This window comes from Prionailurus viverrinus, chromosome B1 (assembly GCF_022837055.1).
Source record: "Prionailurus viverrinus isolate Anna chromosome B1, UM_Priviv_1.0, whole genome shotgun sequence".
In the NCBI taxonomy this organism is placed as follows: Eukaryota; Metazoa; Chordata; class Mammalia; order Carnivora; family Felidae; genus Prionailurus; species Prionailurus viverrinus.
This window is the reverse complement of record NC_062564.1, coordinates 111,565,109-111,589,764: the sequence shown is the minus strand read 5'-3', so window position 1 is coordinate 111,589,764 and position 24,656 is coordinate 111,565,109. Positions and strand designations below refer to the sequence as shown.

At 38.8% G+C, this 24,656-nt stretch overlaps 1 protein-coding gene across 2 annotated transcripts in view; it reads left to right on the top strand.

Annotated features, from left to right (window-relative positions):
• Positions 1–24,656, top strand: part of ALPK1 (alpha kinase 1) — a 130,089-nt gene that overhangs the window by 6,158 nt on the left and 99,275 nt on the right. The window lies entirely within an intron of this gene.

Sequence of the window (24,656 nt, the reverse complement as noted above, 5' to 3'; positions counted from 1 at the left end):
TATGCTATTAGTTTCTTGATTTGTTTCTCATTCTTTTGGATTCCTATAACCTGAATTCATAAATTTATATCTGTACATACTGTAATTACATCTATTTTTTCCATATTATTGCATATACTCCTATTGTACCTCAAAGTATATTGTGTCATCAGCTTGCTCAGGAAGCTTTGCTTAGAATCTTAACCCTAGAATATATAGTTACTGTGATGCATTCCCCATTAGTGCATTATAAGCACTAAAAAATATGCACAATTTTCAACAAAAGCCTCATCCATTCATAATTGTTTTTCTTTTCTGTAAGAAAAGTGCTTAGATCCTCATCACATGTCCTTTTGCTTGACGACTTCTTCACAATAACTTAATCTCTGATTGAAGTCTGGATGCTGCAGGTATCATTCTCCAAGATAACTATATTCCTACCCAGAAATTTGCTTCCCTAAATCATGCCCAAGTTATTGTGAGGGATAGTAACATGTAAGTGAATAGCATCTCTTGTGAGATATTAATCGGTCAGGTCTGATGCTCATTTCCTAATGTTGCAGGTTATTTAATAAGAAATATTTGAAGCCTTCTGAGCCCAGATTCCCTCCCACCCTGTACCTCCCCTCCTCTCCAGTGGGCAAGAGAGACTGGTAGGCAGACACCAGGAACTAGGAAGAGCTTCTTAAGGCACAGCTTGCCAGGCAACTGAGAAGCAGACAGAAACACCCTTATCCCGTTAATTCTGGGCTGCAGGCTCCAACCTCTTAATGTAGATGAGGCAAAGCACTTCATCTTTGTAGCTCTCCTAGCGGATTTCTTGGGGGCATATTCTTTGAATATATTTCCACTTAATAAAATGACCTCTTATTACTTTATTCAAATCTGAAGGACACTTTCTAGACTTCATCTTTCTCTCTGCGTTTCTTTGCAATTTTGACACTATTGACTTCTCCAAATTTTCTTTTTTGGTTTCCATATCACCATGCATTTCTGACTCTTCTAGTTCTCTGGCTGCACTCCCCTTTTATATTCCCGTTCTCTGCTCTCTGCCTCCTCTCGCTCCTGCTGTATTTTCACATTGGGTGATGCCCATTGCTACGTTTATATCGGTTTACACTCCTATACCGAAGGTCCTGTGGTTCCTCTTCCAGAGTTCTGGGCTCTTACATCCAAGTGTAAATCTGCTACTAAATATCTTTATTCTGCATTCCACAGGCATCTCACATCTAAAATTTTCAACCCTGGACTCATCATTTCTCACCTCCATCAGTATTTTTTATATTGATATCTGGCACTAAAAGCCATGGACTTGCTCAAGCGAAACACTTGGGGCTCTCCTAGACCCCTTATTTATCAACAGCATCTAATCAGTTTTGAAGTGACATTGATTCCATTTCTTAAATATCTTTGGAAACTACCTGTATGTCTATTCTTGGTTCAAGCCCTCAGCATCTCACACCATATCCTCATCTCCTCAGCCTCTAGTCTGCCTGCAGGCAACATTTTAACAGTTATTTTGGGTCATGTTGTTCAGAGACTTCCCATTTTCCTAGCATGTATTTTAATAGCCCTAATGATCCATGATCTGCATCATTCTCCAGCCCCATCTTTCAGCCCTTACCAATCAATACCCTAGAAGAATCTAAGTTCCAGTGATACCTCGGTACCCATTCATTCCCAATATGCTCCTCCATTCTTTATCCCAACTACTGCTTGCTCTGCCTGAAAGACCATTCCTTTCTTTGGTGGCTTACTTTCTGAAAGGTACACCTCAAGCATATTCCTCTGGGAAGATTTGACTGACTTTACTGCTCTCTACCAAAGCAGGTGGCCACGTTGTCCTGTTGGACTAGACATTTCCTAGAACCCAGAGTATTCTTCTTTCCCAGAACTTTTTTGCAATAACCACTTTTGAAAACTAAGACTGTATCTTCTATCTCTGAATTCCCAGTACCTAACCCAATGCATGAGACATTGTATGTATCCAATATGGATTTCCTAAATAAATAAAATTTCACGAGTCCCTACTTTTCTGTCCTATTTCTTTTAAGTGAGATTTACTGCTACTTAAAGCTCCCTAGCTCACAAAAGGCATAATTTTCCCCCAGAATTTAATAAAAAAAAATCCATCAATTCAACATTTGAATAATTACATCTACTTTTTCACACATATATAATGATATCTTCTCAACTAGAGACTGTAGAAGGTTGTGACATTTGAGAGGTCTTGGACTCTGGCAAATGCTCCTTCTGACTTGGTATTGTTTTTTAAAAATCTTGAATCTTTGCTCCATTTAAATATATTTAGGGGCACCTGGGTGGCGCAGTCAGTTAAGCGTGACTTCAGCCACATCACGATCTCGCGGTCCGTGAGTTCGAGCCCCGCGTCAGGTTCTGGGCTGATGGCTCGGAGCCTGGAGCCTGTTTCCGATTCTGTGTCTCCCTCTCTCTCTGCCCCTCCCCCGTTCATGCTCTGTCTCTCTCTGTCCCAAAAATAAATAAAAAACGTTGAAAAAATATATATATTTAAAGATTCCCAGAAGGAATACCATATATTCTGTATTAAAAGGCTCATATTTTTAAATGTTTATTTATTATGAGAGACAGAGCAAAGAAGGGGCAGAAAGAGAGGGAAAGAGAGAGAACCCCAAGCAGGTTCTACGCTGTCAGCACAGAGCCTGACACAGGTCTCCAACCCATGAACCTTCAGATCATGACCTGTGACGAAAGCAAGAGTCAGACACTTAACCAGCTGAGCCACCCAGGCACCCCCTTTAAGAAAAAAAATGTTTATTTATTTATTTATTTATTTTGAGAGAGAGCAGAGAAAGGGCAGAGAGAGGGAGAGAGAGAGAGAGAGAACCAGTTCACATTTTAAAGCAGCTTGTCCATAGCATGGCCAAGTTTTTGCTTTTGTGCTATTAGGTTATTTTTAAAAAAGATTTTACTGTCTATTCAAAAAAAAATTTCTTCTAGGCTTTTATCAAGTCTAAGTGCTATCCTATGGTACAGGATGCTTTTGATCTGGTCAATTGACTGCCCCTGTTAGAGTCAGCTTTGTCCCTTTGCTGTGTGACCATGACCAAGTTCCCTAGTCACTATGGGCCTCAATTTTCTCCACCCTAACATAAAGAGAATTGTGTTAATTATCTCTTAAAGTTTTTATGAGAATCAAATGTGTTAGTACATTAGGGCCCTTAAAACAATATTTGATAAAAACAAATGCTAGCTGTTTTTAAGTCCTGTGGAGTCTATGTAGATCCTATGGTAGCACACCAGGTGGGCACTGTCTTCAGTTATTTGCTGCCGAATTTTGAGAAGGTAGAATAGTATTACAGGATTATAGAGTTGGAAAAGACTTTATTTTTTTTTAAGTTTATCTTTTTTGAGGGGGGAGGGGGAGAGAGACAGAGGATCCCAAGCAGGTTCCTCACTGTCAGTGCAGAGTCTGATGTGGGGCTTGATCCCATGAACTATGAGATCATGACTTGAATCAAAATCAAGAGCTTAACACTCAACTGACTGAGCCACCCAGGTGACCCATCCTAGGAGAAGTTTTGATAAAGATTAACACTCACTGATGAGGGTTGGCTACTGGGATTTGTCATTTGTGTTAGCTGGGATGTGGAGGGGCAGGCAGAGTGGTGAGAATGTCTAGTTCCAAAGCAAGGCTGAAAGAAAAACAGAAGACAATAAATGCAGAAAGCATCCCTAAGTTAACCATAAGTCATGAGGGAAAGGAAGTGCCACTAAAATATATATACAGTGTCACAGTGTTTTGTTAAACTACTTCTGACTATACCTAGGCACCTCAGTTGAGAGACAAAAATCAGACTGCTCAATTATAGTCCAAGAATACTTAGTTAAATTTTGAAACTTACACTTTCAAAAGCTTCATTATAAATATATATGTGCATATAGAAATATATATATGTATATACATATATATATATAAACATAACTGTACACAGAAACAATGATATCAAAAGGTTTATAGTGCTTATTTCTTAGTGGGACCATAGGTAATTCTTATTTTCTTTTTTGCTGTATTTTTTCTCCAAAATTTTAAATAAAATCACCATTTTGCTCTCATTATAAAATAAAATGTTTCAAAAATTTAAATTATTTAAAAATATATCAGAAATCACTATGGTACAATCTTCAAGATTTTCATGACTCAGGGCGCCTGGGTGGCTCAGTCAGTTAAGCGTCCGACTTCATCACAGGTCATGATCTCGTGGTTCGTGGGTATAAGCCCTGCGCTGGGCTCTGTGCTGACGGCTCAGAGCCTAGAGTTGCTTAGTATTCTGTGTCTCCCTCTCTCTCTGCCACCCCCCTGCTCATACTCTGTCACTCTCTCTCTCTCAAAAATAAATAAATGTTATGGGCACATATGGGTGGCTCAGTTGGTTACGCATCCGACTTCAGCTCAGGTCATGAACTCACAGTTCATGAGTTCAAGCCCCATGTTGAGCTCTGCGCTGACAGTTCAGAGGCTGGAACCTGCTTCAGATTCCATGCCTCCCCCTCTCTCTACCCCTCCTCCACTCTGCTCTGTTTCTCTCTCTTGCTCTCTCAAAAATAAATAAAAACATTAAAAATTTTTTTAATAAATAAATGTTAAAAAATTTTTTTAAAAAGTTTTGCATGACTTAAATACTTCTTGATAGAACATACTGGAAAACACCCAGTAGGCTAGTAATACCTCTCACTCATAAGCCAGAAACCACCGTGTATGAAAAAGTAAGTTATAGTGAAAGAAAAGAAAAGCACTACTTATTATGCAACATAGATCTTAGAAGTCTCACAGTATCTCAACACAGTTATTCCCCAAATCACAGTTGTCAAGGGAAAACTTTTTAGACCACAACTGCATATGCACAAAGTGAAAGTCTAAGTGACACGAGGGAACCAGGGGGTTCCCTCTGGGCAAGTTTTCCCTTCAAATACCCCTATCTGCTCCCATTCAGCCTCTTCTGAATGCACAGCTCATCTAAGAGCTGGCCTTTCATTTCGCTTTCCTGGACAGGTCATTAGCTGAGTCATTAGCTGAGGCAGATTTGGAGTTCAAAGTGGACATGTTGAGAATATGATGCTGACTGGATATACAAGTCAGATACCCAATGAACAGTTGAAAATATCCATCGGAAAATTTCAAGGCAGAAGTTTGGACTGGAGATACAAAGTTGGTGATTGTCAGCCAATACATGATATTTAAAACTATGAACTGAATGAGATCACCAAGGAGTGGATTGATTGATTGTTGAGAGAGAGAGAACATGCAAGAAGAGATGGGACCCAGAGAGAGGGAGAGAGAGAATCTTAAGCAGGTTCCACACTCTCACAGCTGTGAGATCATGACCTGAGCCAAAACTAAGAGTCAGACGTTTAACCTCCTAAGCCACCCAGGCACCCCAAGCCAATGAGTGGATTTAGATGGAGAAAGGAAGAAGGCCAGAGACTGAGGCTTTGCACATTTCAACATTAAGGGGTCTAGGAGAGGAGGATGAACCAGCCAAAAAGGCTGAGAAGGAGAGATCAGTGAGGTAGGAGGAAAACCAAGAGCATGTGGTATCCTGGAAGGCAATGGAGAAGGGAAGGTGTGTGTCACATGCTATCTATCACATATTTTAGTAGGTTAAAAAGAAGAGGAATGAGAATTGGTCTTTGGATGTAGCGAGGTGGAGTTCACCAGTGACTTTGACAATGGCAGTTTCAGTGGTGTGATGGAGCAGAAGTCTGATTGAAGTGCATTTAAGAGAAAATGAGAAGAGACAGATTGAAAGCTTAAGTAGGAGCAATTCTTTCAAGGAATTGTGCTGCAAAGGGCAATAGCTATTGATGAAAGTGAAGTCAAGAGATTTTTCTTCTAAGATGGGAGAAATAATGGCATGTTTGTAAATGGATAGGAATGAACCAATGGAGAGCAAAAACTCAGAGAAGAAAAAAATTCAGCACTGAGTTTGAGTAAGGAGAAGGGTGCAATTATTGTTTGAATGGAGTAATTGCTTCCAGATAAGAGAATGGGTGACTCATCTCTGAAAGCAAATGGGAGGGCAGAATATGGGTTGCAGCCACTGTTAGAGGTGAAAGTCCTCTTCTGATTGCTGAGAATGAGGGTAGAGGAGGAAAGGAGACAAAGTGTGAAATCGGCCCCTGACAGAGTGAAAGGTGGATGGACCTGAGAATCACAATGGGATTGCCTGGCAGCATTAATGGCATCACTGAGTTTCAGAGGCAGAAATTTAAAGTGGAATCAGGGGGCAGGGATATTTTTCCCCCAGCATCATTCAGCTGTGTAAAGTTTGGGTTTAACTAGAGTTGTGATTTTGACATGCACATGTTAAAAACAAGGGAGTCAAAGGTGTATGCATGTGGTGATGATCATGATTGACCATGGAAATTAAATTGGGTAGAGGGAGGAGAAAGGGCCTCAAGAGGGTGGTAGGATCAATGGATTCTAGGTCCCAGTGAGATTTTGGGATTATTGGATTTGGGAGAATAAAAGGGGACAAGATGGATGGTAGTGGATAGAAAGTAAGATACAATTTGAAAGTATTAAAGAGTTGCCTTAAAAGTGAATGCCCGAGGTTGGGTGAAGGGCAAGATCTTTGGAAGAAAGGATTCAAGAAACCAAGAGTCCCTGATTGCTAAATAATTATTGAAATCTCCAAGAATGGGGGTCATTGGAGTAACAATGATGTGGGAGCTAAAATGCCCTAGGAGCAGGCTGTTGACATTAACAATGACGGGCACTGGGTCATGATGTAAGATTCCAAGATTGGGGAAGGCATATGCAGATTAAACAAGGAAGGCAAAAGCAAGGTCTAAAAGTGGCCAGGAGGCTGCTCATTTAGAGCCAGTGGTTCAGGGACTTAAGGGCATAAGCTGCCCCCTGAAAGATTTTTCAAGGTGGTTGAAAATGTAAAGCACTATGGGGGCACCTGGGTGGCTCAGTTGGTTAAGTATCTGACTTTGGCTCAGGTCATGATCTCACAGTTCGTGAGTTCAAACCCTGCATCGGGCTCTGTGCTGACAGCTCAGAGCCTGGAACCTGCTTCAGATTCTGTGTCTCCCTCTCTCTTTGCCCCTCCCTACCCCACTCATGCTCTGTCTCTGTCTCTCAAAAATAAATAAACGTTAAAAAAAGAAAGAAAATGTAAAGCAGTATGAAATGTCATGTATTGCTATTTCTAGTGTATGAAAAAATAGTAACAATTATTGCAAATTCTTTCGGCAAAATATTTACATAAATAACCAGGAGGACTTCCTCCCCTGGCAATCCCCAAAAGTAATAAATAGACTTCTTTTAAAGTCACTGAGACAAGAGATCATTCAGAAAGGTTTTTTCAGCAAAGTCTCTTTATTTTCTCATAATGAAACTGTCAGAGAGTACCAACCCTGATAATTTAGACCTCTGATAGTAAAGTTTCTAAAAAGTCTAAAGAGAGATTTGAAACCCCTACCTCTGTTTAAGAGGATGGAGAGAGATGTTTGTCCCCTGTTAACCACTTTGGACAGGATCTGGTCTTCTGTGATTGACATTTTTCCTTTATGTGTTTCTTTTTTTAATGTTTATTTATTTTATTTTACTTTTTATTTTTTAATGTTTATTTATTTTTGAGAGGGTGCTAGTGGGAGAAGGGATAGAGGATCGAAGCAGGCTCTGGGCTGACAGCAGCCAGGCTGATGTGGGGCTTGAATTCATGAACTTTGAGATCATGACTTGAACCGAGGTCGGTTGCTCAACCAACTGAGCCACCCAGGTGCCCCTATTCATTTATTGTTAAGGTTTATTTATCTTTGAGAGAGAAACAGGGAGTGCAAGTGGAGAAAGGGCAGAGAGAGAGAAGGGAACAGAGGATCTGAAGCAGGCTCTGCGTTGAGAGCTGAGAGCGCGTCGCGAGGCTCGAACTCATGAACCATGAGATCATGACCTAAGCTGAACTCAGACACTTAACCGACTGAGCCACCCAGGTGCCCCTCCATGTGTTTCTAACGTGATGGATGGTGATGACCAATTGTAACTTCTCCACTCTCATTTGGGACTCAGAACGGTGAGTTTCCTCTGTTCTCTTACCTGGGATGTTTCAAGTAGAAATCATGCAACAATGCCTATGACATAATGCAGGAAATAAGTATAAATTATTCCTTTTTCTATCCATTCTCTTATTATAATAAAGTCCTCTGTGTTTAATATTTTTTTAACCTAAAAAGTTCTAAATTAGAACTGGATCAAAATCTATGAACACCAATTTTGGGTAAGTTTTCACATGAAGTTTTGAATTAATTATTTTCTCCTAATTATAGAACTATACATAGTCATTGTAGAAATATAGACATTGTAGAATTATAGAACTATACATAGTCATTGTAGAAATCATAAAAAGAAGGGGAAAATAGTCAAAGAATATTACTGAGAACCAAAGATGCTAAATATTTTGGTGTATTTCCTGCTATTTTTGTAGTCATTCTTGATAATTGTGGTAAAATACACATAAAATGTGCCATCATAATCATTTTAAGTGTAGAGTATAGTGGTATTAATTTACATTCACATTCTTGTGCTACCATCACTCCCATCTATCCACAGAATGCTTTTCATCTTGCAAAACTGAAACTCTGTATTCACCATCAAACAATAGCTTCTCATACCCCACTCCACTCCCCCCACCCCACCCAGCCCCTTGGCAACCACCATTCTACTTTCTGTCTGTATGCATTTGACTACTCGAGGCACCTCAGGCAGTAAGTAGAATCCTGCAATTTTGTCTTTTTGTGACACTTATTTCATGTTATATAATGTCCTCAAAATTTACCTGTGTTATAGCATTTGTCAAAATTTCCTTTTTTAAGGAAATGTATGTGTATACCACATTTGTTTATCTGTCTGTTGATGGGCACATAAGTTGCTTCTACCTTTTGGCTACTGTAAATAGTGCTGTTTTGAACATGGTATACAAATAACTCAAGTCCATGCTTACCATTATTTTGGATATGTATTCAGAAGTGGAATTGCTGCATCATATGATAATTCTATTTTTAATTTCTGAGGAAACACCATAATTTCTTCCATAACAGCTGTACCATTTTATATTCCCACTAACAGTGTGCTAAGATTATAATTTATCCACATCCTGGCCAGTACTCTATTCTTTTTTCCTTTTTTTTTTTCTTAGTAGCCATCTTAATGGGTGTGAAGTGGTATCTCATTGTGATTTTTGTTTGCATTCCCTAATTATTAGTGATGTTGAGCATCTTTTCATGTGCTTATTGACCATTTGTATATCTTCTTTGGAGAAGTGTCAATTCAAGTCCTTTGCTATTTTTTTAAATTAGGTCATTTGTATTTTTACCCTTGAGTTGTAGGAGTGCTTTACATATTCTGGATATTAATTCCTTATCAGCTGTACGATTTGCAAATATTTTTCCCATTCCAGGGGTTCCTTTTGCACTCTGTTTAATATGAGCTTTGATGAGCAGAAGTTTTTAAATTTTATGTAGTCCGATTTATTTGGGGTTTTTTTTTGTTTGTTATCTGTGCTTTTGATATCATACCCAAGAAATCACTGCAAAATTCAGTATCATAAAGATTTTCTCCTGTTATCTTCTAAGACTTTTATAGTTTTAGGCTTTATTTTATTTTATTTTAGGCTTTACACTTTTCAGTTAGTTTTTGGCTTTGGTATAAGGTAAAAGTCCAACTTTATTCTTTTGCACATGGACGTCCAGTTTTCCCCACACCATTTATTGAAAAGATTGTCCTTTCCCCATCGAATGGTCATGGCACCCTTATCAAAAATCACTTGATGTGAAGGGTTATTTCTGGGCTCTCTATTCTATTTCATTGGTTTATATGTCTGTCTTTATGCCAGTATCACACTGTTTTGATTAGAGTAGCTTTGTAGCAAGTTTTAGAATCAGAAAGTACAAGACCTCCAACTTTGTTCTTCTTTTTCAAGATTGCTTTGGCTATTTGGGTTTTTTGAGATTATAAATGAATTTTAGGATGGATTTTTTTTTTCTATTTCTGGAAAAAAACATCATTCATCTTCATCTTTTTAAAAACATAGTAGCTGTCACACTGTGAACACTGGTATATTCTGTTTTTTCCTCCTTAACATTATACTTATCTTGTTAAAAATAAACATTAGGTCTTTTTATTTAAACACTTCATAAACATATTTCACAATGACTACATAAAGGAAAATGAACAAATGGAAGTATAACTGAAAGACTAGAAAATATTTGTGCCTCAAACTATGTGACTAGAATATGCTTTAGATATTATAATCATAAAAATGAGAAACATATGATTCAAGATTGTGATTCTTATATTATTTTTGACCAACTACAACTCTGGAATTCATTTATTTCCTCAGCAAATATTACTGAGTCTCTATAGTTTATAATACACTGGGAACCTAGATATAAATTAGATATAATCTTCACCCTCAGGGAAAGGGAACAAATACTAAAATTCAGTGAAAGTGTAGTATGTGTCATGGGTTTTCACTTTCTTTTTTAGTGTTTGTATTCGTCTTATGGAGAAGTGGTGTTAGACCCATTTACAGATGAGGGGAAAAAACATTCATTTCAGAAACGTGTCTAAGGTGACACGGAGAGTGGATAGCAGGGCTGGGATACAGTTCAGGGTTGTCTGCTTCCAAAGCTCATGCCCTTTTCATTCTCCCAAGTTGCCTTTAGGCACTAATGACATAGCACAAGAGACAGGAGTACATATAGCTAAGTGTAATGTGAACAAAAACTCGTATAGCTATGAATTCTGCCAGAAAAGAGTAAAAAAAGGCTTTAGAGAAATGCCACTATAATTTAAAACTTGGAAACTGAGAATCTCATTAGATAAAAATGGAAAGAGCAGCATTCTATCATTCATCCATTCACAAACCCACACTGAGCTTCTATTTCACAAATCCGCACTGAGCTTCTATTGTGTGCTAGTCACACGGCTGGTACCAGCTGTGCACTGGAGATTTGAAAGAGAATGAGTGAGGCTCTGCCCACTCTCAGGAGTCAGTCTCTTGGGAGACAGTTAACTAACTGATATATGATAGAGCCTTGTGCCAAGCTCTGCCACAGAGGAGAAAACCGAGTGCCGGGGGACACTATTACAGGGTACTAAGGGCAAGTGCACAGTGACAGAAGCTGTGCTGCATTGCAGGTATGCTGAGTACCACACACTGGATTCCAAGTTCAGGTGCTTGGACGACTTCATCCTATAGGCAACAGCAAGACAGCAGACATTTTTTTTTAATTTTTTTTTTGTTTTGTTTTAGAGAGAGAAAGAGCATAAGCAGGGAAGGAACACAGAGAGAGAAAATCTCAAGCAGGCTCCATACTCAGAACAGAGCCTGATGTGGGATTCAATCCCAGGACCCTGGGATCATGACCCCAGCTGAAAGCAAGAGTCAGATGCTCAACCGACTGAGCCACCCAGATGGCCCCCAGCAGACATTTTTAAGGAGGGGAGTAACAAGGTTAATTCTGCTTTTAAGAGGCTACCTGGCAATGTGTGAAGTATAGAGTTATGGGGATATGGAAAGAGACAGGTGGCAGGAAAACCAGTTTGGAGGCTAATGGTCCCAACTAGAGATGGAGGGGACCTGGGAAAGACAATAACAGAAGAGATTGTGAGAGCAGAGACCATATTTGCAAGGAGAAGATGGCAGAATTCATCCAATATAGGATGTGTAGTGTGAATAGGAGTCAAGAGAACAGTGTAAACAAAGGCTTCAGGTCATATATATGTTCAGAACCACTGCATTATTTGCAAGTGAAGGACTCATTCAGCACTTCATAAGTAGGTAATGAATGCTCTTTGGATTATCAGTGTTTATTTCATATATTTAGCCATGCTAAAATACCCTTAATAGTTGAATAGATTTTTTTCTCCCAGTTTGCCCATGGCCTGCAATACTATGTACACTATTAATTCTGTTAGCAAACTCTTTCTACATAGGTAGTACAAGTGAAATTTTTATTGCTGTTATATTGGAGCATCATAGATTTTGAGACAATGGACTCGTGATGTTTTTCTATGATAAAATTCAAAAAGAGTAATGTATTTTTTTTTCTGAAATGGGGTTCAAAAAAGGTTATTGGTAGATAAATAATATGCATCACTATTTTAATGTTTCATAAAAGTTTTCCATTTTATTAGGTCATTTCTAAGTCTTGTAATTTATTTGGCTCTTTTTTGTTCTGTAGAGCCACATTTGTTTTCATTAAGTAAAGATACACATCTAGTTTAAGAAGTGGGATCTTTTATGCCTGTGCTGTTATATGTAACCAGAAGAGGGCGGCAGTGAGGCACTAGAAAGCATGAACAGACCCTTAAAATTGCAGAAAGGCAGTTAAGATCATCATGTAAATGACACAAACATTGTTGGGACTGACAACTCATTAACTGACTCATTTTCTGAGCCAGAGACTATGACATAAACATTGTCACAGAATTTTCAGAACATCTGATGATGTCCTTATAATGCAAAAAGTAACACTAAGTAGTCTCAACATTTTACAATCAGTCTGAAAGGAAAACAATTAGAGGATGAATTAAGAATAAACATATTGTTTCTTGTTAAAGAGCATAGGCAGAGAATTTAATAGCTTATAGAGACAACAAAAGGAATCCTATTTTCTTTGAATATTACAGATATTCCTGAAATAAAAAGAAATACTTCCAATTTATCAAATATATGGTAAGCAAAGTGTAGGATTAAGCAACTGAGAGAGGATGTCCAGATTCAGTAGATATCTCCTTTTATAAACAATTCATGAAAACAAATACTTTTTGAGTACATCATATATGCTAGGAATTATCCTATGTGCTAAACATTCCCGGCTATAGAGAAGAACAGAACAGATGCATACCCTGTCCTATTGGAGCATATATTATAGTGGGGAAGATAGACATTAACAAAACCACTAAAATTAATTCATAGTTACGATTGAGAAAAGATTGGAAAGCAGTCTACCACAGGGCTACAAGTAAACTAGTTTAGGTTCATTCCCCAAATTGGAAATTAGATAAAACTGAAAATAGGACTTAAGAACAACTTATTTGAAGTACTTAATACCTATTTACATTATGTATTTCTTTTAACAATAAATAAAATGGATAAGGGAAAATCTACATAATAGTAAAAATAACAATGCACAAGAGTATTTGGGTAGTTGGTATACAACAATAAAACACCACCAATTTGAAGTGTAGTAAAATACCCCAAGACTTCTCTGACTGCCTGAACTTGATTAAACAACCATGTCAGTCATCAGACTGGCTGCGGCTTCAACTGAGAATCTGTCCTCACTTGATCCACTCAAAACCCCAGGTCCCAAACCTGAAAAACACTTGTGTAAATATAATCCCCTACCTCCTCTTTTTTGTTCATTCGTCTCAGCATCTCCAACATCCCAGATTCTCAGTTTGCCCAGGCTATGAGCCCACTTCTAGGTCCTCTAGCCTCTCTGAGTCCGGACCCTTGGTTCACAGGCACTTTAGACTTTTGATATGTTCCTTTGCCCTCTGCTGTATACACTTTCCAGATGTGGATTGACTCAGCTGTCTAGAGTTGAGGTGGGGTAGCCCCTCAGCTGACTGATGGCATCCATTATTGATGAACTGTAGCTGGGCCCCACTGAATCTTTTATTTATCCTTACTTAATTGTCTTTCCAATTCTCTACAGCCCCTGTTTCAATCCAGGATCCCCCCTTTTCAAGCTGAACTCACTGCTGCCACCCTACCTCCCAGATTACCATCTGTTTGACTTAGGATCCTGGGTTATCTATGGTGAACTCTCAGATTTTCTGTCGGTCATTAGCCATTTTTTTCTCCTTCCCTTATGCCTCAGAGAAATGGTAGTCTACCTTGGATTAAGCCTACTCCTTCTGACTTCTCAAACCTCTTTTGTGATTTTTCTCATTCATATTCTTTCTCTTTCATTTTTTTTCTTTGCTTTCTTTATTTTTCCTTTGCCTTCTAATAGCTCCTTAGCCTACACACGTGTTCAAATCTAATGATTTTTATGAAATATTCATTTCCCCTGAGACTGCAATCCATCTTTCTCCTTCCCTTAACAGCAGTGCTTCTCAAAATAGTAGTCTATATTTATCCCTTTCACTTCCTTGATTAACACTCATGCATCTACTTCTGATCTGCCCTCTTCTGATTATGATGTCTATTTACAAGATCAACCAGAACTTTATAATCACCTAATCTAGTTGCCTCTTCCCAGCAGTTACTCTGGGGTTTCCTGTGGAACTTGTTGCTCAGTATCATATCTCTGCTGTTCTTGGTTCTCACAGTTCTGGCTGTTTCATTGGAGGCCATAATTTTACTGTTTGGCTCTTGAGTAGAGGCATTTTGTAGAAGTCCGGTCTTCTTCATATTTTACCTTTGCCTCCTTTAATCTAATACAGTGGCTTCTATTATTGCCCCCGACGTGGATGATCCCCAAATTCGTCTCCAGCCCTAATCTCTCTCCTGAATCCGACTCACATTTCCCACCTTTTGTAGAGAGCTTCGTTTATCTACAAGATTCCATGGGCACTTCAAACAGAACTGGTCTGAACTCATCATCACTCAGTGTTCCACACACCCTGGATTTCCTGCTAATTCTAATCATGATCTACATTTGCTCTTGCTGTGTCTCCATCCCACCCCATCTGTCTGAAATGCGTCTCTTTGTACCACTTTCCTTGTTCCCCAGTCCCTGCCTCTCCATTTTCTCCAGTTGTGGGAGTCCTACCCATCCTTCAGTGTTTAGCTTATATTTGTCCTTCTTAACAAGCAATTACTTAACTAAATCTCCCCTTCCCCACTCTTCACCCATTCTTTGCTTGGAATTCAACTATATCTGATCCCCCTCAGTCTTGTGTTTGAGATACAGATTTGTGTTTGTCATCTCTATTAAACCCTGAGGCCTAAAAATGCTGGGACTATGTCTTATTCATCTTTAGATCCCCTGCAGAACCTGACACATAGCAGAAAACCTAGAAATTATGGTTAATTTGCATTGCTGGAAGAAAAGTACCTTCATTTTTTTAAAGTTTATTTATTTATTTTGAGAGAGGGACAGAGAAAATGAATGGGGGAAGGACAGAGAAAGGGGGAGAGAGAATCGTAAACAGACTCTGCACTGTCAGCACAGAGCTCGATGCAGGGCTTGAACTCACAAACTGAGATCATGACCTGAGCCCAAACCAAGAGTCAATGCTTAACCTATTGAGCCACCCAGGCACCCCACAAACCTTAATTTTTAAGAATTGAGAAGAAAATGGAATTTATAATATGCAGGCTACAAATCTAGGAGAATATAGGATCTAAAAAATCAAATTTACATCAAATATAGTTGACATTTTTCCTATTTCAGTTGAGGCAGATTTTTAGAGGATTACGTAAAATTTCACTCGGTAAGGGCCTTTTTTTAGGGGTAATTTAATACTTGGAAATTAAGATTTAAATTTCAGGGACTGGGATTTTATTTTACTTTCTTTAAAGTTACTAAGTTGGGAACGACTGGGTGGCTCAGTCAGTTGAACATCCAACTTGTGCTCATGTCATGATCTCACAGTTCTCGAGTTCGAGCCTCGCGTTGTGCTCTGTGCTGACAGCTTAGAGCCTGGAGCCTGCTTCAGATTCTGTGTCTCCCTCTCTCTGCCTCTCCCCTGCTGATGCTCTGTCTCTGTCTCTCAAAACGAAATAAACATTTAAATAATAAAAATAAAGTTAGTAAGTTGGCCTGCTCCTGTTTCATGGATGCTGGCAAAAGACATGAGATGATCCTCTTGGGTCAAAGACAGGGGACTTTATTATTCAGGAGCACAGCAAGCATGAGCATCATGTAGACATCTGTTTCTTATGTCCTCTAAGTCCCAAAGGAGTGATACTGAGCAGTCAGGGTGGATGCAGGTGGGTTTGTGTTGCAGTCAAGGAACATTGATCTTGAGGAAGCCACTGCTTTTATAACAAAATTGTTCTATGACCTCATTTCTCAAGGTTGCTGCAAATACAAACCTTGTAAATAGGCCAAGCAAGGGAAATTGGGTTGACATTCTTGACACGGTCAGCAAGAGCTTGCAGAGATGCATGCCCACAGCCCATGGTGGATTGCCTTTCCCAAAAACATTCTGTGAGAGTAATGATTGATGATTATCCTGGTGCAACAGAGGGACTCAATAAATACTTGTTGAATCAAATTAATTAATTAATGAGAAGAAGGGGAACCACTGAGGAATTTAAAAAGGCAAATAGAGTGAATCCCTGTGGGAACAGTTCCAGATTTCAGATCTTTTTCAGAAGAAAAAGTCAAAAGGGTTATGAGAACTAAGACTTTGTAGACCACTTAGCCTTATAACAAATAAAATTTCCAAAAACTTTACCTCATGGAAAGTGAGAAGGACTCATATACAAAATAATCACTGATTAAGTCCAAACAACCTAAGGCAATGCCCATAGCTTGCTGAATTAGTATCACAGTAACTATAGTTCTTTCCATCTGCAGTGTTTTACCACACACTAAATTTCATTGAAAGTTTAGACATTATGCTCATTTGGGAACTTCTACCACACATGAGTTTTACTTCCTTAAAATGGTGACTTGAACTACAAATCAACATATATTATGCTAATGAATTTGATCAGAATTAAATACTCGCTTCAAAAGTTGCAAACAAATGAAATACCTTACCCTCTCAAAGATTCTCTCTTGCTTTAAAATTAAAGTATGATTAACATAAAACACTGTATTAGTTTCAGGTGTACAATATAGTGATTCTACAATTCTATACATTACTCAATGATCACCACAGTAAGTGTAGTCACCATCTGTCACCATACAAAGTTATTACAACATTACTGATTATATTCCCTACTCTGTAATTTTCATCTCCATGACTTATTTATTTTGTAACTAGAAGTTTGTACTTCTTCATCCCTTTTATCTATTTCACCCAACCCCCCACCCTACTGCCCCTCTGGCCACCACCAGTTTTTTTCTCTGTATTTAAGAGTTTGTTTTTTTGTTTGTTTTTTCATTTATTTTGTTTTGTTATGTTTTAGATTCCACATATAAGTGAAATCATAGGGTATTTTTCTTTTTTTATCTGACTTATTTCACTTAGCCTAATACCTTCTAGGTTCATCTATGTTGTTGCACATGGCAAGATCCCTTTTTTTTTTTTTATAGCTCAGTGATATTCCATCATATGCTCCATACCACAACTTCTTTATCCATTCATCTATTGTTGGACACTTGGATTGCTTCTGTATCTTGACTATTGTAAAAATTGCTGCCAGTAAACATGGGGGTGCATATATCTTTATGAATTAGTAGTTTCATTTTCTTTGGGTAAATATCCAGTAGTGAATTATTGGATTGCATGGAGTTTCTATTATTAATTTTTTTGAAAAACCTCCACACTGCACCAATTTACAATCCCACCAACAGTGCATGAGGGTTCCCTTTACTCCACATCCTCATCAATACTTGTTATTTCTTGTCTTTTTAATACTATCTATTCTGACTGGTAGGAGGTGATATCTCATTGTGGTTTTGATTTGCATTTCCCTGATGATTAGTGATGTGGAGTATCTTTTCATGTGTCTGTTGGCCATCTGGATGTCTTCTTTGGAAAATGTCTATTTAGGATCTCTGCCCATTTTCTAATCAAATTGTTCATTGTTTGTTTGTTTTGGTGTTCAGTTGTATAAGTTCTTTATATATTTTGAATATTAACTCCTTATCAAATATATTATTTGCAGATATCTTTTCCCATTCACTAGGTTGCTTTAGAAAACCATCAATAAAACAAAAAGGCGATCTAGTGGGTCAAGATTCTCTTGAAGGAAAGGAATTAACCTGAAATATCTTGTCAGAGTGTAACAATGAGGTACTTGAGACATGTAGGTTGGAAGTGCAGATTTGTGAGGGAAGTTTACTTTTACACTGATGATTTGAACTCTTGTTTCTCAAGACTGTATTAGTCCAAGTGACTAAAATACTTAGGCTACAGTCACAAAATTTTGTGATTGCATATCTCAATGTTTAGCCTCTCTACTTTCCTTTTTTTCCTGTATGCTTTCCAGTCTTTTCAAACTACTGTTGCAGTGTCGCTGTTCTCCATCTGCTGCTCTCACAATTGGAGATTGATTGCCTCCAGGATTCACAGTGTTTCTAGCAACCTTATATACTTTGAATTTTTAAATCGCTACTACAGGAAGGTTTTGTTTTTAAGATCTAGAGTTCCTCTCTCCTCTCCCAAGGAATGTTACCCAGGTTCCTCTAAGGAAGCAGGGTTAGAGGGCTTTTGAGTAACCTCTGCTTCACTCAGATTCAAACTGGTATCCCCAGATATGTCATATAGTTGGAACCCTTCCCTACCCCAAGGCAAGTTCTCAGCTTTCCTGAGGCTCTTTCCTTTTCTTTCCTCAAGTTTATAGAAAGCTTCATCATCCTTTTGTCTTGGAAAATCTTTACAATAGAGATGATCATCATTTCCTTCATTGGTCTTATCCTCTTTACCAACATCCCATTTTCATACCATTTGCTCTATTCTTCCCTGATTGCTGAGATTGTCCCACACAACAGGTCACAACAGGTCCCCTTCCCCCAGCCATCAGCGTCATTGTTGCTGTGCCTGAATGGACCAGGAGTAGATAGCTGATGCCAGAGGTAACAAGCCATATGTTGTGCTAAGACTTTGTCTTTGAACTAAGGATGCTGAGACTGAATTAGTTTCTGCTGAGGATTTGAATCAGGAGGTCATGTAAAGCCATGATAAATGGATCAGATAAGGATGGTCTACAGAGAAGAATAAGGCAGACCTTGTATGTTCTGTTTGCCTCTGTACTCTTACCATCTAGCATGGTACCTGATACATAGTAGGCTATCAGTAAGTCTTGGTGGAATAAATAAAACAGACTCTTAAAGGGGGGGGGAGAGAGAGAGAGAGATTACTTTTGCTTCCAACAGCTTTCGGTTTCTGACTCTAATCCCTCATGAGGACTATCTGCATTTCCTGTCGTATGTCCAGGAGAGATCCTTGTGTCCATCCAATAAATCTCCCTTTATGCTAAAGCTAGTTTGGGTGTATTTTGTTCCTTACAGCTACATTAAACCTAAGAATCTCTTAATATAAGGGTTCCAATCGTTAGAACTTAACGTCTCTGTGTCCCCAGGGAGCTACAGTTCCTCACGCAAGCCAGAAATCTTGATGACTTGTGCAGAAATCACTGAATTCCAGAAGTAGGCATGCCTCCACTTTACTTGATGTGAACCTCACATTGTTGGGACAGGGAAAAGAGTAGAAACGCAAATTCAACTGAAAATAAAAGAATTACCTCCAAAAATAAAGTTTGATGGTCTTCTTAAAAAGTTACCTCTTGGGGCACCTGGGTGTCTCAATCGGTTGAGCATCGACTCCAGCTCAGTTCATAGTCTTGCAGTTCCTGGGGTGATAGCAGGGAGCCTGCTTGGGATTTTCTTTCTCTCCCTCTCTCTCTGCTACCCCCCCCCCACTCCCTCACTCTCTCTCTCACAAATAAATAAACATTAACAAAATAAAAAATTAAAGCAACATCTCAGGACACCTGGCTGGCTCAGTTAGAGGAGCACATGGCTTTTGATCTTGGAGTTGTGGGTTCGAGTCCCACAGTGGGTGTAGAGACTACTAAAAAAATAAATAAATACACTTAAAAAAAAAAAAAAAGCAACCTCTGAAGAAAAACTCCAGAAACTCCAACTTGAGGATCCTTTTGTAGAGAGGGCCAGGTCTTATGCATTGTTGATTGAACGTGACTTTATTTAGGGTCCACATGGTAGATCAGGCATGATCAAGAGACACTTGCCAACCTAAGCTCCAGGACGAGGGGGAGTAGGTCATGGCTTCACCTCAACTTCTGAAATGCAGTTGAACTAAACTTGGTGATGCAGGAAATTTCTGTGCAGTTTCTGGTTGTCTTCTTGATTATCATGCAGCATGTGGAGGAGAAAGGTTAGTCTTTCCTGCTCACTAAAGTAGCAGGGAGACAGGGCACATATAAACTCCGCTATAGAAGGAGGGAGGTGGTTGAAAAAGCCAGAGGTAAACATTCTAGGTTTGAAAAACAGAAAAACAAAATACCTGGAGGCAATATGGCAGGTTTGGCAAGAACACAGGCAGTGAGACAGATCTCCAAAACCAATTCACCAACTTACTGATTAGCTCCGTGTCTTGGGCTAAGCTGCTTAAACTCATAACCTTAGATGTCTCAAGTTTCCTGGCCAGTGGTACCATGCTAAGTGATCAGTAAATGGTAGGGATGATTAGGATTGTTAGTGCTTAGTAATTTAAGCAATAATGAAGAATGTGTTACTTTTAGGTTGACCAAAAGGGAGATTGAAAACTTTTTTTTTAACTGAAGAAATATTGTACTAAAACATATATTTAACAGCTCTTCTTCACTGTTACTTTTACAATATAAACCCCTATGTGATCGAGAAATGTAAAAGAAGAGACCAGTAAATATCTAGCAAGATGGTAGCTATACAGCAAACCGCCATGAATTGTGGTATCACTCAACAGAAGTATAAACTTCCTTAGAAGAAGGAGAAGGAGAAATTCCCTAAATAGGAGGCACGTGTGAATTCTCACATGCAGTCTTCTGACCTTATGCACTTGCAAACTATATGACCTCTAGATGGCGAACTTGGATAGGGTGAATACTAAGCAATGACTACCTAGAGAAGAAAGCAATGGTTTTTGTTTCGTTAAAGGAAGGACTAAGTTAGATTGCTACATTGATAAAGGCTGTACACTATACCAACCCAAGACAATACTTTGCTGACACACTGGATGTCTTCCTCTAAAGGGGCCGTCCATCTGCCTGTCGAAGTGAGTCTACCCTCAGTCATATGTGCTGTTGAGGGACAAGCCTGCACTAGTTTCTGAAAGAAATGTTTTGGTTCAGAATTCATACGGGCTGCTAGTCACTGATACAGGAGAACAGTATCAAGCAGGGAATATAAATAGATTTCTTACAAGTCTCTTGAGGCGTACAGAAATGTTACCCTCTCAGAATATCCATATGTAACACTATTTAATTATCTGAACCCATCTTACATGTCCAAAGTATCCCCATCTTTTGATCTGTATAAATAATTATATCCTCCCTTGCTCGCTTATTGCCCCTGTTGAGTATTTGTTCTGTACACTTCCCAAGGCAATCCTTTAGGGACCAATTATCATCCTTTATTGACATCATCTCACTGGCTGATGGAGATTTCTAGAGTTCCACACTGGGCATTCAGGACTCCTAAGGGAGCTCTGTGGTACTTTATATGATCTATATGCCCTGCTTGAGAAACATTTTCTTCCTTAAAATTCTACCATGAGGTACTATTTTTTAGCATATTTACTAGTTTTACCAGATCACAACTACATATAATATGTGAATTTGTAGTGAAATTCGTGTGACTTTCCAAAACTGTGTCTGCTCATGCAGTGGCTTAGATGGTTCTTTCAGTTGTGAAAAAGCCTAGTAATTCACCCAACATGATAGATGGATGACCTTTTGCTGCATTATGAAAGGGTCACTGTCCCCAAAGCGCCTCTCAGCTTGTGGATCAGGTAAAGGAACATCTCTAAACTTTTGTGGTGCCTCTGCCCTGTCAGTTATCACAAGGCTGTAATTATTGCCTAAACATTGGCCTCCCCACAACTATGTACTTATGGAGTCCAGAAACTGTACTATATTTATCTGTTTATCCTTAAACAGATTGTCTGGCACATGGTAGGTACTTATGAAAATGTTGAGTGGATTAAACAATAATATATGTGCTTTGGAAGAACAAGAGAAGGCAGCAAGGAGGAAGTATCAATTTAGGAAAAACAAAAAGAGGAAGATAAGCTAACCACCTATAAGGAATTGTGCCTATATTAGACAAATTTCATTCCAAAAGTATAGAAAAAGAGAGAACAGCAGTGGATTGTGTCCAGCCAAATACATTTATTTTTACTAACCAAATTCTTGAGAGGTTGACTTATAAACTAATGTGCTAGTTCACCATTTCCTGTAGAGAACATCCCTTCAGAGATTACAAGTTTTGTGTCCAGGTTACAGCATTGCCCTTAACCAATTCCACTGACTTCGCATCTTCATTCATTTCAAAATGAAGAAAGTCCCTAACTTTCAGGATGGGGCAGTTCTGGTTTTCAGGTATCTTCTAAAAGCTTCTAAAAAGTTGCAGTTACTCTAAGATATGGTAGGTAGAGAAGTTATCAGAATGTTCAGAAATTGTAGATTTAGATTTAAAGATACCCACTGGTAAAAGCCATACACTAGAAGGTAGGAACGAGGAACAATCGGAAACAGACTCTGAAAGACAGTTCAAATAAGAGGAGCTACACATTACCCCAAAGTTTTACTCATAGAGTTGACAATGGGACATCTGACATGAAATAATAGGGATGGCCAAAGACATGAGGACCATGCCTAGTGATGGAGAGTATAGGACTGTCATGTCTACACATGGTGAACACTCAATAAATGCTGGTTGAATGAGTAAGCCATTGTGTGCCCGAGCTGCTGTTAAGGGAAGTCATGAACTGCTTTGTTAAAGGCAGGGTTTATTTATTTACTTATATATTTACTTAGGTACATGTAAAAAGGAATCAAAGTGGCATGCACTATTAAAATGTACATAAAACAGGGTAGGAAAAGTTAAAGCAGAAACCATTTAGAAGAAAGGAAGAAAGCAATGGCCTGGAAACCTGAGGTGAGAGAATCATTACAATGGAGCTTATAGGAAGCCCTGAGCTTCCTGACAACCAGTTCAAAAGGGAAACATGCTAGATCATACATTCTCATCAGCCAGTAAAGGGGAGTTTGTAAATTCATCTGGAAATGGAGAGTTATTCTTGGAACTTAATTCTAGAAAGAGTTTACTGCATGGACACTTAAATAAGAGGAAGAAGACATTTAATAAGTTTTTCATCAGCTACATACATCTTATTCATTGACTAAACTTAAAGGTAACCACCACCAACATACCCTATGTAAAATAATAGATGACAGAGAGGGGGAATGTGTATGAACATACACACCTGCCGCTCAAGCAAGGAAATACAAATATTGACCACAGTCCCCATGTTTGCAACTAGTTATGAGACTACATTTGTAAGTTCCTTACTACACTTTCAGTAAACAGGAGGAAGACTCTTCTTCCCTATAGTTTCTGAGCCCCTGTAATCTGCCCTTGGGTGAAACAACGCCATATATTGGTTATTGATTTGGAACATATACCATTTTCTCTAGACCAGTACCCCTACCTCATAAGATATCCTCCAGCTGGCTCTGTAACTTAGTCTTCAATAGACTATTGCTTTGCTATAAAAAGCCAGCTGCTCCTGGGTTATGGTAAGACCAGTGAGTCCTGTGGGAAATTACCTATAACATCCTGACCAGAAGCAATGTTATGTGGATTACTGTTGGTGAATTAAGCCTTCAGGAAGTCCACAGAATATATTGCTAATAGAAACATAGTAGAACAAATATCCATTTTATTGAGAAAAATTGCTACCAAGTCCATAATGAAAAGGGTTCAGTATAATCAGTCAATAGGAGGCTGGTCATGCCATCTACATGGCTCACGTATTGAACCGAATGCAGAAGTCTCTGCTGCTGCTTAAGCATTCAATAGTGGCAGTAGCCAGATCTGCCTTGTGAGGTTGAACTCATGAATAACCTCCGCCTCTGTCACTATGGCCACTGTGTTCCTGAACCTACTGAGTAATCCTGGTGATGCTGGGGAAAGAAGACAGCTGACATGTGCAGTCCTGGTCTTCTTGCCCACCTGATTCTAGAGGGTCTTCTCTGCAGAGAGAGCCCACTGATGAGCTTTAACGTGAGGCACAAGCATTCTCATACCATCAACCTATTTTAAGACCCCCATGAGTGCACCTCTACCCTAAACCTTCTTATAATCCAATATTGTTCCTTTTAACTTCTCATCAAGCCAAACCTTTAGGTTCTATGTATAAATCTTCACTATAAGAATCTTTATTTCTAGGTCAATTGTGCAATTCGATTGACTTATCCAAGTTCTTAGTTTGAAGATTTATCTTCCTACTTGTCCCTCATGGCCAACAGTGAGAAGAGCTCTGGGATCAACTTATTTATGGCTGGTGCCAGTATATTACATGCGCAATGATTAGTGAATCAGTCTTGAATCTTTTCTTCCCTGCCTACAGGAAATCCCATGAGGCTATATGAGTGGGTATAGGAGTGGTGGCATTTGAGCAGGATTAAGTGCCATGAGAGTTGGAGCCATTTTCTCATGAAACTTCCTTGTGCCTTTAGAACTTGCTCAAGTCTGATCTTGTATATGCAACTTCAAGTTGAGGATGGAGAGCTGCTTTGTACATCCAAATTTGAGAACAGGTCAATCAAATAGCGCTTAATTTGGAAGGCAGCTCGGGTCTAACAAAGAGTCCATTTCCTATGGCCAGATATTCAGTCTCTGTTAGGACCTAACAGCAAAAATCAAGAGCTGTTTCTCAACGAAAGTAGTTATTTGTCAAAGACGTAGGGCTTTGCTCTCAGTTATGGGGCTATACTATGATTCTCTTATTAGGGAGTTTCAGAGGCTCAATGGTTTGTTGCAGACACTTT